Source organism: Micropterus dolomieu, linkage group LG03, assembly GCF_021292245.1.
Source record: "Micropterus dolomieu isolate WLL.071019.BEF.003 ecotype Adirondacks linkage group LG03, ASM2129224v1, whole genome shotgun sequence".
NCBI lineage: Eukaryota > Metazoa > Chordata > Actinopteri > Centrarchiformes > Centrarchidae > Micropterus > Micropterus dolomieu.
In genome coordinates this window covers 6,641,638-6,648,591 of record NC_060152.1, presented here as the reverse complement: position 1 = coordinate 6,648,591, position 6,954 = coordinate 6,641,638, and the positions used below count along the sequence as shown (strand labels likewise).

At 40.1% G+C, this 6,954-nt stretch overlaps 1 long non-coding RNA gene across 1 annotated transcript; it reads right to left on the bottom strand.

Moving 5' to 3' along the window:
• Window positions 1–3,561: 3,561 nt before the first annotated feature.
• On the bottom strand, window positions 3,562–5,054 carry LOC123967796. The gene is made up of 3 exons (XR_006824348.1): window positions 4,969–5,054; window positions 4,621–4,783; window positions 3,562–4,136 (listed from the first exon to the last, which is right to left on the bottom strand). It is a non-coding gene; the product is annotated as an uncharacterized LOC123967796 (long non-coding RNA).
• Window positions 5,055–6,954: the final 1,900 nt, after the last annotated feature.

Here is a 6,954-nt window from a genome sequence, read left to right as displayed (position 1 = left end):
CTCAAACCTCATGAGCATAAATACATTTTTATGATTAAAAGTAAACCTAAGGAAAATTTGACCCAAAGTGCTGTTGACCCGAACAGACCCTAAGAGAAACAGAACATCAACATTGCAACAGCATTGATTCGCAACATAATAATAATGCCTTATGAACAATTGTTATGTCACAGGAACTAATTCCAAAAGAGATTTGTTTACAAAGGAATAATATGAAAGCCCTGTTTTCACTTTTACACCAACCATCCTACATATCTGTATCAACTGGGGAGACAGAAGATACAATAATCATTTTATAACCGATTCAACTCATCTGTAACTCAAATTCCAAAATATGATGTCATTTTTTACATCTAAAATATTTTCTCCCACAGTGATTATGACATGCCATTATATTACTTGCAGACTACAGATTTCAAGGAATACTTTAAGGACGTGCCACGTGATCAGAACTGATACTGAGGACACTCTGGTTTTAGACACACAGATCTCCAGACTCTGTAGTCCCTGCTGTCCATCTCTCTTTACTTCTTTCTTTTCCTTTTTGCCTTTTTCATGCAAACTGATTGGATGGATTATCAATCGTTATCTGCTTGTTTATAAATGTCCATCTAAAAGTCAGTTGCAAGAAGAAGATTTGTCTGTTGTGATCTCTTATCACATTGCACCTGTCGTTCAGTGCCGCCTGCTGTAATTACTTAGTCTTTCAAAATGTGCTCTTTTATGACTGGCAAATTTAAAACACTGGTGTCTTTGGGGGAAAATCCATTGTTGTATGTGGGGTGTCTGGTCTTGTTCTCAGCTCTGTTCCTGGCTTTGGAGATTCACTGAAATACTTTTACCGCTCACTGCAAAAAGTCACAGGGCTGCAGTAGATCCTGCTAAATATCTGGACTTAATGTTTTGTGTTTAGTGCATTATCCACAGTGATATGAAAACTAGCCCAAGTATTAAAGGGTAGATTATTCATTTTATATATTTGCTGGGAAAGTAAACTTCCCCTTAAAAAAAGGAAAACAAAACCCACAAAGCAGAAGATATCGTGAGCCGCCCTGCACTCTTCCTGTCAGACAAGCCTCTCAGTCTCGTATCTCAAATTATTTCAGAGGTTAGGGGGGTATTCAATAGCCAGAACCCCTTGTGCTCCACCAGGGCTTAAGTGATGACACAGAATGATTATAGCACAGTTAAATACCTGTTCTAATGAGCCAATTAGCCCTATTGACATCCATGGCTGTCTCAGAGGTGGAGCGAGTACCACGTACATGCTCCTTAATCAGAACCGATAACACCATTTAGCCTTCAAACGCTAATCCTGACTCCCGGGCTCTCTCTGGAATCCACTGTGATTTCTCTGTACTCATGCTGAGAAACTTCACGCCTGATTCATTTTCAATTCCACTCTTCGTGCACAGTTGTAACTTTGCTGTGGTTTTACAACCATTATGACTGGTGAGTTTTGATATGATTTTTTTTCTCTGCACAGGATGTTTCCTTGCTCGATATCTTTAAAGACAATTTCCTTTTGCTCTCTCAGTGTTCATGTTAATAGTTAAACCACAAAAATTTGCAGGTTTGTTTGTATTATTTAAGTTGTTTTGAAGATACAGATTTGAAGACAGTGGAAAACCTTTTTTTCTCTGTTGCTTTCCGTTTGATGAAAAAATGAAACTGAAAAAGTGGTGACAAGCACTTCAGGTAAATTTGGGACATTTCATTAAAAACACGTGCCACAACAAAGAGACTGAAAGACCAAGTTTTAGCCACGGGTACTTGTTGAGTCACAATGGTGTGAGTGTTTTGATATTATTCAAGTTACAGTAAAAATCATGCATTCTCAGCCTTTCAGCACCGTGAGAATATCACAACATGTGCATATGAAACTATTTTCTTTCTTTTCTCAGCGTTGCATTGTTGCTCAGGTTTAAGTGTGAAAATAAAATCCGTTTGACCGGAATAAAGAAAAAAAAACCTGCACTGACTTTCAGCTCTCTTTCAAAAGTTTACCTAAAAAAAGATTTAAATGTCATATTCGAGGAAACATGCTGGTTTTATATCGAGCACAGACAGGATGCACAGACTGAGTTAACTTCAGTTTGATAGGGAATAAACGGAACATCTTCTTCTGTTTCTTTGTGGTTGAAGGGAAGCGAGAAAAGAAAAACAACAGAGGTAAAAGCCTGCTGCCTATCTGCTCAGCTTCACTTCTGAGTAACAAACATCAAGGTCAGTTACACGAACACATAGACACACGCAAATGTCCTATCACACATGGGCAGGCAAAGCACACACAGATGACAAATACACTTGCAGACACTCGCAGGCATCTTTATTCGCCACATTTGCAAACAAGCGTGCACTAACCTGGTACAGGTACACACACTTTCTACAAATGAAAAACACTCATACACACCTAAATGCTCAAACACACACACGCATACGTGTGACCCCACAACTATCACTCCTAACTAATGAAACCTCACTGTCACACATCTACATCCCACAGCACATGTGACCTTTAAATCATCCCATCGACACCACACTTTCTCTCTGTCTCTATTGTTCTCTGTCTCACACACATACACACTCAGACATTTGTACTTCTTGACTTGGGAGGACCTTCACTGACATGATGCATTCCCTAGACTCAAACTTTAACCTAAACTTCACCCTCAGATAGCCCTTTGACCGTCAAGACTGTCCTCACTTTCCAATAGTGTTCCCACTTTTTGAAAATGTCTGCACATTTTAAAAACGGTCTCACTTTATAAAAGATGTCTTTCAACAAAATATCTTTCAAAAAATATATTCACTTTTCCAACATGTCCTCACTTTTTAAGAGTATCAGTCTGAACATACAGAAGTGTTATCTTCTACCATGTTGAGTCTCTCTGATCTCAGTCAGTTCATCAGTAAATCTGGTGTCCAGATGGTGAAGGAGGGAGACTGTCGGCCTGAATTTCTTATCTGCTGTCGTCCCTGTGGACAGACAGAAGTGTCTACTGGGCCACGTCTGCCTGCTTCTCCAAGTGGCCACTGGGGAGGCCCAATTAGCAGTTCCCATGGAGAGGCGCTGTGGCCCTAATAAGAGACGGAGGGAGAAGGAGAATCAATTAAACCTGTGCTGACCCCCAGAATCAACACGAGAGGATTTGTCTCCACTAAACCTCTAAAATGCAGTATGTAGACAGCAGTATGACTGAATCTTATGTAAGTTCCTCACTCTTCAAAAATGCTCTCACTTTCAAAAATTTGCTCACTTTTTGAAAATGCCCCAGATTTTTGAAAATGTCCTCCCTTTTCGAAAATCTCCTCACTTTCCAAAAATCCTCTCACTTTCAGAGATGTGCCTGCTTTTTGAAAACGTCCTCACTCTTCAAAAATCCTCTTACTTTTCAAAAATGTCCTCACTTTTTGAAAATGTCCTCAACTTTCAAAAATGTAGTCACATTCCAAAAATGTTGTTCATTTTTGTACAAAACAGGTAGTTCACATTTAAGAATTCATGCTTTATTGAAGACTGTATTGGTTTATCTGGGCATATTTTATTATCATGGAGACATCACTGGTTAACAAACTGTTTCTGACACACCATTTTCATGGTGGCCCTTATAATATATGTGGAATTTTAACTATCACACAAATAGCAAAACTTTTGAGAAATGGAATTGAAGCTTTTGTTGGTTAAAAACAAAAATGTTTGACAGAAGGAAGTTGATGTATGAGAGAAGACTTGTAGATCTGCAATACATTGTGGGTAGCTTCCTCTCATTTATGTGTTGGGAGTCAGCAGCGGCACCTCAGGAGGGAGGAGAAGATAATGAAAAGTTTGATTATCTGAGTTGCACTCTGTTTTCTACAATAATTCATACCAGAAATTAAATTCTGCATACAGTTCTCTTAATTTGACTTTAATTAAACAATACTCTATAAATGGTACTTTCCATGACCAAATGTTCCCACGTAGCCAAGCAGTGGGTCCCCAGCCATTAAGACTGATATGCAGTTGGTCCCAGGGGCCTGACTGGAGTCTGATTCGCAGGAATGACAGCTGATGACTTCCAAAAGTTAATTAACTTTTCAATTAGGACTGCATCTGACACTGCAGTTGTGTCTGCTTTAGAGCAACTACACTGCTGTTCAGGGAGAAAAAGACTTGTTTAATAGATTGATGCACTTCAATGTCTGTGAGCATTTAAATAATGGTTTATAATGTGAGCACGTGGAATCACAGTGATTGTACTATTTTAATTTTGCTATTAGATAGTTATGTTATATCATTATGTTTGAGGCCAATTTGTTCGGTCTGAGATATCATTTGTTACATTTACTTTTTATTTTATGCATACACAATGTTTGACTATTTTTTAATATACAAATATTACTTAACTATGTTGGCAAAGTCCCAAAACTTTGCATTACTTAAAGGGGCATCAATGTGTTAAAAAAGCAGCCATTTGGTCCACACTTTGGTTTACCCTCCCTAATTTGAATTTATAAGCAGGAAAAAAAGCTGGACTTATGACATAAGGCAAGATATGAATGAATCCAAATCAAGCACATGTGTTCAATAGTAATTTTCCGCCACTAATAGTAGTTACGCAAACAGAGTCCACTTACTAGATTTCTTTTAGAGCTTTCAGCTGCATCCTAGGCCTTCATCAATGGACATTTTGCTTAGGTATTCTTGTACCCCTGAAACTCTGCTTCAGCAAATTCATGATGCTAGACCTTAAAAAATTGTCCAAATTTGTTCCACTTGCCCTCGTCCACATCGTTGTTTCTGGTGAGCCCAAAAGTAGAAGCAATTAGACAAATATATATATAAAGGTAAATTAAAACCTGTACGTTCTGAATAATATTTTCAAACAGCATCAAAAGTCTGCAGCTTATTCACTCCATGTTCTCCTTGCAAAGAACAAACAACCTTTTGTGCATCAGTCAGGATATTAGATCACATATCCTCACCATTTGCTTACATTCTCTTCTTGAATGCTATGTTTTCAATTAGCACACAATTCCTCAATTCTTGGCTAATATTAAGGTGTGTGCCAGGCTCTAATTGAAGTGGCTGGGGCGCTGTGTGCACTGACGTGGGGACAATGTGCTGGTGTGGCGCTACTCATTAGCCAAGACGATGCCGTACACCTGGGGTTCATTCAGAGCACAGGTCAGAGGGCACAGGAATTTGTACGATAATTATTGACAAGCAGATGTTATAAAATCATTTATGGTAATGCAATCATAATAAATGGGCTTTGTGTAGCCGGGCAGATGAGCAGAGGGGGAGAAAGTTTATACAAGAAGGAGAGAAAGGAGGGAAATTTACAGCAAGCTGCTGGAGTGATTGCATTAAAGCTTATGTAGATGATGGGAAAATGTATGGAGTAAAGAGCACCTGCATGTAGCACACACACATACACACACATATACATAAATTCAGACATGATGAATGTCAAAGAATGGGGGATAAAGCTGCTTTAATGTTGTCTGTAAATTCCGCAATCAAAATTGGAAACATTAGCGGCCACTTAGCACAGACACATTTAGATCTATATTTATTCTGTTTAGGAACCTGATGTGATGCTGTGTCGCAAAATAGCATTTTCCTTATGTCTACAGACCGACAGCCCGACTTTAAATGTGTGTTTAGCTATTTTGCTGCATGTCTAGCTGCTTTTGATCACAACGCCGTCATTTAATTATAAAAATAACCTCTATCCCCAGTGTAAGGAAGCTTCTCACAAATGAAATATTAGGAACTAAAAGGGAGGTGGGGGGAGCTAGGTGTCTTTACATATATTGTCATTTGCTAAAAGACACCCTATCTGTCTCTCGAAATGTGTCAGGAATTACCGCCAATTCCAAAAACATGCATTAGCCCCCACCTTAGGTGCAATAGTTCTTTTTACAGCGGGCAAATATCGCAGCGAAACACGGCTGTGCGAGGCAGCTAACCTGGCAGCTGGAAGAGAATAACCCTGCACAGGAAGAAAGCAACCATGTTATCATGCACACACATGTGGCCTGGGTAAAGATTAAGCCGTATTCATCCCTGGCTGCTTCGCTCTCTCCTGCCTCAGTCCATCACAAGATATGGCAGCCGTTCAGCCAGGAAGCCAGGAGAGGTGCCACGGATTTCACGGCGTTCCCAAATCAGGCCGTCTGGAGACTCGGGCGAGGTGCTCTGCCGCTCCGCAACTCGCCTCAGCTTTCCCACAGATCATAAGCTCTGTACTGATGCTGGGGGTTTTGGAATTTTGTTGGATGAGAGCGTCGGTGCTATCAGAGGCTCCCCTCCACCCACCCTTACACACACACATACACACACACACACACACACACACACACATAGCCTCAATACAATCCCCTGTTGTGTGCATGGAATTGGGAATCATCTGCTGATTCATGCTTTCTGAGGACTATTGTTCGACAGTGTGTTAATATTTTCTGGGAGATTTTTTAGGGGAGTGGATTTACTTCAATGAAAGACTGAGTGCAAAAAAGAAAATGATCATTTAGCATGGACAAGTGAGGGATCATTGCATGTCCCTGCTGACATGTACATTATCACTGAATGGGCCGGGGGCTGTGAGTGCTGTTGGCCTTGACTTGGGAGAGAGGCTTACACCCCGAGAGCTACTTAGGGGCCTCTCGGTGCTAAGCCGCTAATAATTCCTGCAGTTCCCTTAAAAAAGGAGAAACACAAAGGGGAAACAAAGTGATGAATGCAGGGTGTATGGTAATACATCGGGCTATGTTCGCTATGAACTGGAGGCTTTCATAGTGCAGGTGTGAATGCTGGGGCAGCAGGACAGGTCAACATAAGGATTTTGTTGTTGAATTTATGAAAGGTGCAAGTGCTGCAAAACAGGAAGGAAAAACTATAGATCAACAAGCAAAAGTTAGACTCCATCAGCATAATTTACATCACCAGTTAATCTGCTGATTATT